This window comes from Rutidosis leptorrhynchoides, chromosome 4 (genome assembly GCF_046630445.1).
Source record: "Rutidosis leptorrhynchoides isolate AG116_Rl617_1_P2 chromosome 4, CSIRO_AGI_Rlap_v1, whole genome shotgun sequence".
Lineage (NCBI taxonomy): Eukaryota > Viridiplantae > Streptophyta > Magnoliopsida > Asterales > Asteraceae > Rutidosis > Rutidosis leptorrhynchoides.
In genome coordinates this window covers 484,320,359-484,333,712 of record NC_092336.1, presented here as the reverse complement: position 1 = coordinate 484,333,712, position 13,354 = coordinate 484,320,359, and the positions used below count along the sequence as shown (strand labels likewise).

The 13,354-nt window shown below is 37.0% G+C and overlaps 1 non-coding gene across 1 annotated transcript; it reads right to left on the bottom strand.

Moving 5' to 3' along the window:
• Positions 1–428: 428 nt before the first annotated feature.
• LOC139845779 (small nucleolar RNA R71) lies at positions 429–535 on the bottom strand. The gene has a single exon (XR_011758537.1). It is a non-coding gene; the product is annotated as a small nucleolar RNA R71 (small nucleolar RNA).
• Positions 536–13,354: the final 12,819 nt, after the last annotated feature.

Below are 13,354 nucleotides of genomic sequence, written 5' to 3'. Positions count from 1 at the left end.
CAGACGCAATAATCTCTAAAGCACGCAAGGAAGTACGAATCAAAAACCAAATGGCGTTACGCGTTACTTTAGCAGAAAACACCAAACCCTCGATTGAAGGTCGTGGAGGACCAATCAGATTTCCAGAGATTCAAGGACAATCATTCGAGTTAAAACATCACATCATCCAGCTCATTCAAAATAGCTGTAAGTTTCATGGATTACCGAATGACGATCCTAATTCTCACCTTGATAAATTCATATCTCTTTCGAACTCCTACAAACAGCCAGGGATAGGACAAGATATAGTCCGGCTATACTTGTTCCCCTATTCTCTCACTCATCATGCTCAAACTTGGTTTGAAGGACTGGAAAAAGATTCCATCACGTCATGGGCGGAGATGGCGACTAAATTCCTAACCAAATATTTCCCTCCTTCAAAACAAACCAAACTGAAGAATGACATCATTAACTTCAAACAAAGTTATGATGAATCTCTTTACACTGCATGGGAGCGTTTCAAAACCCTGCTGAAGAAATGCCCTAATCACCAGTTAGAACGGTCAGCCCAAATCTGTACCTTCTACAATGGTCTTACGGTAAATCATAGGACGGCGATCGATGCAGCAGCTCAAGGGAATCTGATGAACCAAACCGCAGATGAAGCATGGGAATTGCTCGAGAACATGACGATGCATCATCATGACTGGAACAGTGGTGAAACAATTTCATCATCTACCCCACTCTCTGCACTTAACAATCAAACGGAGGCCATCAAATCCCTCACAGATAAGATGAAATCTCTTGCAAAGCAACTCGGAGAATTGAAGACGCAACCGCAGCAGGTTAACCAAGCTCAGGCTTATGTTAATTGTACCAACCCGCAACCTACTGAAGACTATCAAGTTGAGTACGAAAACCCTGACGGTTCACTCTGTTACGTTCAATACCCAGCTCATCCACCAAATCCCGGATTCAATCAACCACCAAGGGTTAATCAATTTTAGCGAAGCAATCAACCTTTCCACTATCGCTATCCACCTTATCCAGCCCAACAATCTCAATTGACCTACGATCAACCACTTCCACTCACTGGTCCCCCAGTTGAGGAAGATTCCCCTACCATCCAGATTACAAAAGCAGCTAACCCCACTCTCGGAGCTGATGATCAGTTAACTCAGTTCATCCAAGGACAACAACAGTTAAATCAGAGAACTGCAACCAGACAAGATCAGACGGAGATACTAATGAGAAATCAATTGGCTCTGCTCAAAAGTTTGGAAACGCAGCTCGAACAGTTATCACAACGCCTTGAAACCCGACCGCAGGGAAGATTGCTAAGTAATACTATCCAGAATCCCCACATAGAAGAAGCAAAGCAAATGGATTCCGTAATCCCAGAGGAAGAATCACGGAGAAGGTCAACTAGGCTCAAGAATAAATCAACATATACTCAGAAGCTGACCCCTGAAACTCCAATTCGCGTACCTTATTCTGGAAGGCTACAAGAAGAACCATCCAAGCTTGATTCCTTCAAACTTGATGGCAGATTCCTAGACACCATGTCCAAAGTTCCCAACCAGAAGAGATACATCCGAAGGCTTCTTTCTACAAAGGAGAGGATACCAGACTCTAACAAAATTTCACTGAGTGAAGAATGCTCTGCATTAATCAGAAACTCTCTACCACCTAAGCTAGGAGATACGGGCCGATTCGTTTTCCCGTGTTCAATCTACCAATCTGGAACCATTCATGCGCTAGCAGATTTAGGAGCAAGTATCAACCTAATCCCCTACTCTCTCTACAAGAGATTAGAGTTAGGAGATTTGTCACCAACCAAAATGACAATCCAACTTGCCGATCATACAATTCGATATCCTAAGGGCATAGTTGAGAACGTTTTGATGAAAGTCGACAAATTCTTGTATCCTACGGATTTCGTAGTAATGGATATTAAGGAAGACCTACACACCCCAATAGTGTTAGGAAGACCTTTCATGAATACGGCTAGGACTGTCATTGATGTGTACAATCAAACCATGATCTTACGATCACATGGGGAGAGCGTTACCTTCAAAATTGACCGACCAACCGATCTTTCTGGGCAGGCAGAGATGTTTGCTATTTCCACCAGACGGATCACTTCCGATGATGAGTCATTACCATTAGCCGATGATATCGAGATGGGTGTCGAATCACAGTCTGTAGACGACCCAGAAATGGAAGAAGAGGATCCCAGCGAAGAAATAGAGGAAGAGGAGGAATCTGAAGAGGAAGAGGAAATGGAGGATGTAAAAGAAACTGTGACAACACCCGTTCCAAACACTGAGCGTCATGAAGAAATAATGAGGCTTGAAACGGCAGATCACAGTTTAATCATTCTCTTCAAAAAGAAGAACGACAAGGCTGAAGTTAAGGATATAGAAATTGATCCTGTAAGTATCAAAGTGGAGAATCAGAATACTGAAGAAACCCGTTCATCAGACGCATCCTCAGAGGAACCTGATACCGATGATGACAAGGAAGAGCATCATGAAGACATTCTGACTAACCCCCACTTTCCAACCGAAGTAGATCAAGGGGAGCCGGACTCTTCTTCAGATCAAATTCCGTTTATATCCACACATGCAGACATGATTACCTTCATTAATGATACCGATGAATTTGAAGACATTCTCGAAGCCATCCGAAAGTCAACCATTGATTTTTCGCTACGCTTAACAGAACGAATCATGGCTATCAGAGAAGAGCACCACCTCTATCTCCGAAGAGAAGACAATGATGTTGAAATCCTAGAAGAACACATTCAAGACTTTATCAATTCTCTTCACGATCATATCTATCACGGAGAAAGGCAACGAGAGCACAATTCAGTGGTTCGCACTATTCTTGAAACAAGATTCTGTCGAGATCAGAAGATCATTTACTCTAAGGTTTATAATGCCTTAGCTGGATCTGCACTTCCGTTCTCACGAAACCAACGAGCACTACTGACTCTCATCCGGAAGCACATGGATCTTTCCACCGGCCGCCCGACTTATCACTCTGATTTTCAAATGATCGAGGATATTCACAGTTTTTTCGCTCTTCTGGATAGAGATAATTTCGAAAGCACACCAGACAGACTAGTGATTTACGTAACAATTGATCACCACGCTGATCTGATTATCAAAGAGTTACAAGATGCTGTTATGGAAGAAGCAAGACGAAACAATCCGTTCTCTCATCTTGAACCAGATCGAGTCAACATTGCCACCTATGTTACGAAGCAGCTATCACATATCTTCCATGAATCCACAGATCCTAGTTTCATATTTAAAGCTGGATGTCGGGAGATATACTCAAAGACGGTGAAATTGATACTCGGATCAGAATTGCTGTTCACTTCTTTCCAGCTTCGTCTCTTAACTAATCTGTGCAAAGCTACAGACTCTTACTGTGGAGATCACCGTTCCGAAGACTTTGAGATTCTAAAGATACAGTTTCTGACATTGTTTGAAGACCTCCGAAATGAGCATCCCGTCAGAGAAATCATCAACAACAGCACTGCTACCATGATTTACATTCATGGGTCAACCAGCAGAGCTGTGGATCACATTCTCATCGGACTTCAAGACTTATCAAGAGCCGAAACTGCGCACTACTTATCGTTCAGAAGATCTTCAAGAGAAGTACCAGACTTGTTACCACTATTGGTCCGACACTTTCTCAGGACTTATCCACCAAGACTCACATTCCCTCAAGAAAACCAAGATCACAACCATCAACGAGGAGTGTTTGCTTTTTGAAGAATCACTACGGTCGAGCCAACGACCTTAAACAAAAGCGCTTCTCGGGAGGCAACCCGTGCAATAAAGTAGAGTAGAAGAATAAAAGATGACAAATGAGCCGATAAAGAAGCAAGGAAACCAGCCGCATCTGTTAGGGGTATTTCTTTCTTTTCGCTACTAGCTCAAGATTCAAACCATACCGCATCCTAGCTTATCACTAAGTGTGGGATAACACCCAATTAAAACACTAGAAAAAAAATCCCAAATCTTCAACTAAAACTCCTAAGTGTGGGATACACTAGGAACATTGTGGACAATGTTCGTCTAAGTGTGGGATGTTGGTATCTTTTTATGCTATATCATAATAACCCATTACGAAGATTCCAAGTCCTTAAGCCAAATTTCAAATTTTTTGCAAAAGAAACCCTTTTCGAAAAAGTATTTTTGAAAACCTAAAACGTTTGTCAATAAAAATAAGGCTTAAGTAAGGTGGAATTCCTGTTAGACTGAAATCTCTAATAGAGCATTGCATGACTAAGGCATTATCGACCTAAATTGATTATGGTGAGGACCCCAAATAAGACCAACATTCATCTTTAATGCTTCACTATTTTCCGTTGAGAGTGCCGATGTCTGTGCTCAGAATCAGAACTTGCTTTAGATCTACATCTCCAAGCAGCAAAGCGTGATTCAGTTGTAATCAAAATAGCTACCCATTTGTCAAACATAAGCCTTCCACACCTCCACTACTTCTACTCCACCATCACATCCATATCACCTTTACTATTTCTTAGAAAACCCAGAAAATGAGATTCCTTCCGAAAACCCAATGTTATAAACCTCCCAAGTATCATGGCAAAGGTCTTGAAAAATTTTACCGGCAAAAAGTTTCTCAAGATGAAGTCTCAAAAAAAAAATAAAAAAAAATGATGAAGTTCTGAAAAAAGGAGCAGAACTAAATAAGAGAAATGCCGAAGAGAACTCGACCGAAAATGATTATCAAATGAAGAAAAGTTCAAAAGTGCTTCTCAAAATACTTCAGCACTCCTATCTATCCGAATAAAAGTCTGTATAAAGACTACATTACCCTTTTATCTCACCCTTCAAAAACAACTTCACTACCACTCCAAAATTCCTTTCCGTCATTGACAAATAACCCATAAAGCTGAGATTACTACCGTTCTCACGTTAGCATCAAGGATTTGAGTCTTTATCAAGCCTATGACGATGGGTACAGCATGACTGGCTATGAGCGTATTCATTTCTTAGATCTATAGGGAATCCTAAACACTTGTGTGATTTGAGTGACCCGTGAAAGCTAGCCTATGTCATGTAACCTCCTCGCATGCTTGCAGAGATAATTTCAGTCCTAACATAGATGACTCACCTTATCTTTTTGCTCTTATAATAAAAGCAAACCGCTTAGGCTATTAGAAAAGAAAAGCCGAAAAAATTCTTTAAAATGAGAGTTTCTTGAGGACAAGCAAAGTCTAAGTGTGGGATATTTGATATCGGCTAAAAAGTCATGTTTTCACCCCGGTATTATGGCCCAAAAACAAGAAAGATTCGAACTTTGTCGGTAAAATACCCACTTCGTCGGTTAGAATTGAAGAACAAGTAATTACGAAGACGGTGTAAAAAGAATCAAGAGAATCGGAGCTAAAACGAAGATTCTAGAGCGAAAACGGTGAAAGACAAGAAATCAAGTTATGATCCAGGGAATTCAGGCTGACCAGCAAGCCATACGGCCTGCCATACGGCCTGCCAGTATGAAAATGGCCTGCCATATACGTGCCACCACACGAGCCACCAAACGACCTGCCTTGCATACGGCCTGCCAAATACGGCCTGCCATACAGCCTGCCAAACGGCCTGCCAGGCGTATTTGGCAATTTTCAAGTCTATTTAAAGGGTCTTTGTCATTCATTCCAACACACACTTCAATTCACTTCTTTCTCTCTCTTGTACAATATTAGTCATACTCTCAAGGCCTTCGACTCCGTGCGGGAAACCTAGTACCCGGAGAAGAACGCTGAAGATTGTATTAGGAGCGGTCTAGAGTCTTGAAGTTGTCACTTTTGTATTCGGAACTCGTTTAATCTACTGGTACTTCTATCCTTTATCATATATAATGTTTTATGATATTATTGCCATGATTAGCGAGTAGTTATCTTTAGTGTATGCTATGATGTAAGCAGTTATAATGCCGAAATAATATTATGGTCTGTGTATGTTGTTGAAATGCTTTCTGATTATGCTTTAAACTCAATCGCTTTTCCAACTAATAGAACGTAGTTATAGGCTCTGTTATTGGGAAGTCGCGAACCCCGATTCAGAGTACACTATCTGTGTCACCCCTTGGTAAGAGAAGTCTATCGGATACAACGTAAGATCGACCGAGGCACACCGGTTGTAGTAAGTCTATCGAGCTTTGGATTCCGACTGAGGACTCTTTCGTAGTGAAACATCTTACTAGACCCCTAGTACATTGTCGGTCCCAGACCATGCTAGTGTAGTCACCAAGCATATAAACTCCGTACGTGCACGCTGAAGCACATCGGTTGTTGTAAGTTGTACCTCTGCTAAGTAAGGCCATAGAACACGGTTAGTGTTGACCAGTACACTGCACCATAACGCGGTCTCAAGCATTGCACCCCGCTTGAGGGATTCTTAGTTAATTAAGGAACTGTTTGTTTAGACACATAAAGGATTGGACCGTTAGGATAACTGAACATGTTCATGGAAGTCAGACTTGACTTGGCCATGGTGTTCTTTATGGTTGAACTCTATTTAAGGGCCTAACTATCTTGTACCAATCATTAACGAAAGCATTGAGGCACATCACGTCTCTCGGATATGGTACACCATGTATTCTATAATGCTTAAGAAAGTTTAGACCATTTTGGAATGTTAATACGTCACCCAACCGAGTCGCTCAATTGGATGACCGGTCTGAACGTGTATGCATGTAGTCAGACTGCACGGGCGTCGGGGGTAAGGGACGTTGCTGTCTATTCAGAATCTTCAAGCCTAACGCAGTACCCAGTGACATGTCTTATGACATGGGCGTTTAGGACCAGTGTAATGAATACAGGGCCTCTGCCTATTCATGAGCCAGCATTCCATAATCTCGGCAGAATAACTGATGAAGTCATAGTATGCACTTACTTTAACCTTATATGAATTACATATTTTATCGCATTTACTTTATCTATCTTATAAATTAGAAAATCCCAAAATAAATATTCACTACTCCCTAACTATCTTAGGTTACAATATAGGTTCGATGTTACTGATATCTCAAAAATACGACTATAGGTCATACTTCCTTTACTTATAAGGAGTAGTAAGATTTAGGCCCCGCTAAATATAAATTTAAAACAGTACCCTCTCCCACGAGTGGCTGATCCTGGCGAGCTGCGGCCTAACGACACCGTGCAAATAAAAACCGTCCGTTTCGGCCATATCAGGGTCGGTGTCTTCGGGACCATGAATACAATCCAAATTTTGGTATATTGTTGTCATCAAAAGTTCCACCCTATTAAAATTGATTTTCGGGTCAAGTGCGGCCGCAAATAAAAAAACTTTAGGTATTGTTTCAAAATATTTTTTTTATTTTTTTTCTTATGTGAAAAACGGTTTGTCTAAAAATACGATTATTTGAGTTCGCAAATTCGTTAATTTTTTCCGTCATTATATAAAGTTGTAAAACTAGTGAGCTAGTTGGGTAAGAACACCCGAAACTTTTGTCGTTGCCTCTTTAAAAACTTGTAAAAAATTTGTTAATGCTTCCAAGTCATCCCATTCGTCGTTATCAATCGGTTCGGAATATCCCTTTCTAATTAGTCTATTATTAAAACCGATTAAAGTTTCTTTTTGTCGTAATATATTTTCAAACATAAGACAAGTAGAATTCCACCTAGTATTATTATCAAAATAAGGACCTAACCAAGTGCCATTACAAGTTTTAACGAAACTTTTATAGTTTTTATGTCGTTCGTTGCTCGTACGATATATTGTTACTAATAATTTTCTAAATTTATCTTTTAACGCACTACAATAAGTTAAGCAATCTTGAACGTCCAAGTTTATAATATGAGCAACACAACATGTATGTAAAAACGCATCATTTAAAATCGGTTGCATTCGTATTTTTAACATATCCATGGCGTTAGTATTATTAGAAACATTATCTAGCGAAATAGTAAAAACTTTATCGATTAAATTATATTCAATCAAAGTGTCTTGTATAATTTTTCTTAAATTATTACCATTATGCGGATAAGCAAATAATTTAAAAGCGATAGTCCTTTTCATTAATAACCACGAATCGGGATGAAACCAATGAGCGATAACGGCTAAATAAGAATTTGCCGTTCTGTGTGGTGCGGTCCAAACATCACAAGTTATAGAAACTTTATGTTTATATGTTCGAAAACCTTCAATTATATCATTTTTAGCTTTTTTCATAATTTAAAAAGCGTCACATCTTAGAGTACTACGACTTACATTGTTATATCGCGGTTGTAGTCGGTTCCGAATTAGCTCCGTAAGTTTTGGATTGTCGAAGTGGTTGAAAGGAAGCCCTTGTTGAATGACAAACCTTGCCAAATCTTGACGAAGAGCTTCTTGATCGTATAAAAAAATTGAACCATCCCGACCAAGTGTAGGTTGTGTCGGGTCTTCTTGAACGGCTCCTTGACAACTTTTTTCAAGATGTTTTCTTAAAGTAGAGTTACCCGAAACACCTAGGAACTTAAAACATCTCTTGCAACGAGCTCTTTCTTGATTATCGGTCATCACGCACAAGTCGAAATTAGACCAAACGTCACCTTTTCGACTCGTATTTTTGATCATACGAACATCGTTGTTGGTATAACGTTGTGAAGATTGGGCAACGGAAGCGGAATCGGAAGCGGATGCTTGTGAATTATCCATTATAGGATTAGTAAGTAGAGTTTAGTGAGTAATTATAGTGAAATTATAGAGTATTTTGAGATTTAGAGAGAATAGAGAGAATTAGATTGTGTGCTTTCAACTAAAACTCAATACCATCTATTTATACTACACGTGAAGGGGTAAAATGGTCCAAAAAAAATTCAAAAAACTGCAAAAAAACGGATATAAACGGCTATTTTTTTTTAAAAATCGAACAGCTCAAAAAATCCGGATTTTATCCGGTTCCAAAAAATCCGGATTTTATCCGGAAAAAATCCGGTCCCCATCCAACGTCTAGATCCGGTCGGATCCGGATCGGATCCAGGAACCGGATCCGGTTCTGACAAAATCCGGATCCTGTCAGATCCGGTTTCGGATTTTTTTTCGGTTTTTTTTCTGATCCGGTTTTTTGTGCACCTATACCTTAAGCAACATATGTTTGATTGTTTCAATCTTATCTGAAAGATGCATCATTGAAACTTTCGGTTTTGCTATCCACATATTTAGCACAGGAAATCCTAGGTGCATTTTACATTATTGACCAGGTAATAGGAACGGTAAAATGTAATTTGTCATATGCTATACTGTTCTTCACAATGAATTCTTATATGTTTAAGAGTATCGAAATAGGTTAGAAAAAATTCACGTGGTGTAAAAAAAAAAAATAGGTCATGACCTTCATTAGTATTATTTATTTTTAAGAAGTTCTATGAAAAGTTTGCACATAACTTTCGAGGTTAGGGATTCTTTTATAAAATTCGAACAAGCATAATTTTCAGCGACATACGACACCTAATAACATGTAAAACTAGAAAAAAATGCCACTTTCTATGTAAGGACAGGAGTTCGACACTCGATGACTACAACATTACATACAAGAACATTGAGTTATAGTTTAACTCGTAGTGGTCTGCCTCTTTTAGCAAAAGGTCAGGAGTTCGATTCCGCTGAGCTGCATTATTGCACTCAATGTTATCCCTGACCTGAAATATCCACACATGTCGCCTTTCACTTAGTGCGGGGGCAGCATGGAAGGGGTTTTTACGGGCCATGCCTCGGATTGGTCTGGGTTCCCTCCAGGGGCAGTAGTTGGGGGCGGGTTATGCAACTACGAGAGCTGAACGCGTGAGTGGTTTAGTCCCCCCAGTGATCCCAAACTGATGTAAAAAAATAACATTACATACAAGATTATACAGTGACCTTGAAATCCACTCAAGGCCCCCTTTCGCACAATGCGTTGCGGAGGCAGCGTGGAGGGGGGGTGGTGTTATCGGCCATGTCCTCGAATTGATTCGGGCTTCCTATAAGTTAGCAGTTGGAGGCGGGTTATGCAACTGCATGAGTGTTTTAGTCACCTGGTGATCCCAAACTGTTTAAAAAAATTATGTAACCACTTTGTACAACATGTTTAAGCGTGTTAACAATAGTCCTTAGGCTTTCGTTACCAAAATAGATAACATACTTTTATGAAAGTTTATTAGTTTTGGTTTTTTATAAGAAAAAAAATTAAGAAAATAATAACCATAACTTAAGAGTTAGGCCACTTGCTATCCTTCCGTGAGCGGCTCCGCCAGAAACCGCCACCCACTCACCACCAAATCGCCATCAGGGTCGCCAGTGGCACCTGCAACTATGGTTTCACTAATTTTAGTGGGTCCCACTCTTCTTTCTTCACCCAAATTCCCAAGTATTTCTTCATCTTTCTTTGTTTCCTTTTCTCTTTCTAATCTTTTATTATGATTTTTTTTAATTGCAAGAAATATTATTTATCCTCTGTTTTTTGTTATTGCAGGTAAGGCGAAGTGAGAAAAGAGTTTGTGGGAGTGGGGATGATAATTAGTTGGTAGGTTTTTATTATTTTAATTGTATAATTATGTATTATACTATTTTTTATTATGTATATATTTATATTTATAAATGATGTATGTTATATTATATTCACATTTTACATTGCTTATTGTTTTGTATTTAATAAATAAATGTATATCTATAGTTTCTATTAAAATCTTATAATGATGATGTTATTATTAGGCTAATTCTTTTGTTAAGAAAAAATCAAAAAGAAAAAAAGAAAAAAATCTAAGCCATCTTGATGATGTCATTAACATTAATTGAAATTATTTTATTTATTTATTTAAATTAATTGAAATTCACTTAGCTATACGTAAAGTTTCCGTATATGTAACAATTAATAATAAAGATTTATTGTTATCCATAATTTAATTTTATGTTATATTGTTAGTTAACGATTCATGCCTATAAATTTGGCAACACTCTAAATATTACCATAAAACGATATGGACTAGCTTTAAAAAATATAAAGTGATTCTCACTATAATCAGTTTATGAAATTCACGAGGGCATGTATAATACTAATGATTTTAAAGGCATGTTTAGTGAAGGTTTCATTTAGATATAAATTGATTTTAATAATTATGTAAAGAATCATTACATTTAACTCTTATTCAATTGTGAGTATAAAATCTATTTTATAGTATAATATAAATCTCTAAAATAATAATGTCATAAATAAAGATTATTCAAGTTTAAAAAAAATCAAAAAGAAATAAAAAATTTCTAAGCCTCTCATGAAGATGTCATTAAAATAATTAATTATTTTTAATAAAAATATTAACATGTTATTTGTATAATATATGAAGCATTGTGTAACCATATGATAAAATAACCTATAATCATATGTACAATATTTGAAGCATTATGTACAATCTTATGATAAAACACTTCATGACCATATGTACAAACTTTAAAACAAATTGTACAATCTTTTTACAAAACACACCATAAACACATGTACAAACTTTGAAGGATATTATACAACTTTCATATAATAATTGTATTTTAGTTTTAAAAAAATTAAAGAGACATTTGTTATTACTTATAATAATTATTAAAAATATAAATACTCAATTTTAGAGCATAACTTTATTACTACTTCCGTCTCATCTTAAGTATCTACCTTTCTATTTTGGGCTGTCCCATTTCAAGTATTCACTTGATGTTTCAACCAATTAGAAGAGGTTATTCTGAGAGAGGGAGATTTCTGATTGGTGGAGAATGAAGTTAGTGAAATTTTTCTAAAACTTTGTACAAAAAATAACTGAACACTTGTAGTGAGACAGAGAGAGTATTATTAGTATATTATTATTATTATTCAAATATAGGTTTTCTTTACAAGATTAATTACGTTACATATGTATGCAAAATAATGTCTCAATAAAATGTTGTAATGTAGCATTTACGATAAAAAAATAATAATAATTGTGATCAAAATTAGAAAAAAAATGGTGGGAGAATAAATGAAGTTCATTTATTCTGACTAAGTTAAGTATATCAATATGTTTGTAAAAATAACGACAAGTTTTTTAGTCAGAATATGTGATTCCATGGGTCATTAAACTAAGTGACTTTAACATTTACGTTCACTTAATACCTAAAACATATCATTAAATTGTTGCGTTTAAACAAACTCATGATTTCACGAGTCATTTCACTAGTGTATTATTAATTGGTTAAAGTCTGAAATGAAGTGTAAGATAGTGAGAGTTTAGTGAAAGGAATGTTAAAGTGTTTGTGCTGATGTGACGCTGATGTGGAGGAGAGAAGTTCAGTGAAAATGGAGAAGGATAGTAAGGTGCTGTTTGTTTTTAAAATGTTTTTGTCTGAAGATCTGCGGACCATGTCTGTAAAGAAGATGTGGTCTAAAGGTCTGTATGCTGAATACTGAAGACTGTTTGTTTTTATGTCTACAGTTTAACTTAATCCTGTCTGCAGCACTTCGAAGCACATTTCTAAGTCTGCGAAATTGCAGACAGAATAAAACATTATTTTATCTTATGTTTTCAAAAAAACAAACAATCTGCATTAAAAACGTCTACGAGCGCGCAATCTATAGACCTAAAAACAACGACACCTAAGTCGCCTTATACTTAAGCATTAAATGTAAAGTTAATTTTTTAAATATAAATAAAATTATACTATATATTATATTTCCATGAATAAGTTAACTTCTAAGTATGTTCATGAAAATTTATACGAGGCTAACAACCGGATACGTGTTGGTTTCCACCTTTCGTAGTCATACAGTAATCCTTCCCTAATACTCCTTCCAACACAAATGCAAATTCCCCCTCCCTCCATATCTCCTTTTTATTCCCTTTTTTTTCTTTTCAATATTTTCAATTCCCACTTCTTATTCTCTCTACAAATCCACCAATTTATTCTTTTCCTCCAATTCTTATCGAATTCTTTGCTCGATTGATTCGATCTCGCTATCGTATCATCTGCATTCATCGTACATATCATAAACTTAACGTCGATTACGTTAATTTCGCATTCGCCGGAAATTAGGGTTCTTTGTTCGTCCTGTTTCGCCGCAATTAATCGATCGATTAATCAGGTCGTATTATTTTTCTTGTTAATTTGTTCTATTCGTTTGACTCTAGTTGAATTTGTGTGTTCTCAATTGATGTAATTAGGGTTTAGTTTGAACGTTTATTGATTCTTTTTGTATATATTTTCTTTGAATATTGACTTAATTTCACGCGGTGTATGATTCTCGATAATTAATAATTCAAGATACTCGGTGAAAAATTTTTGGCGCGTTTTTTAGTTTGCCTCCCAAATTTAGGGTTTTCTTTTTTTTTCTT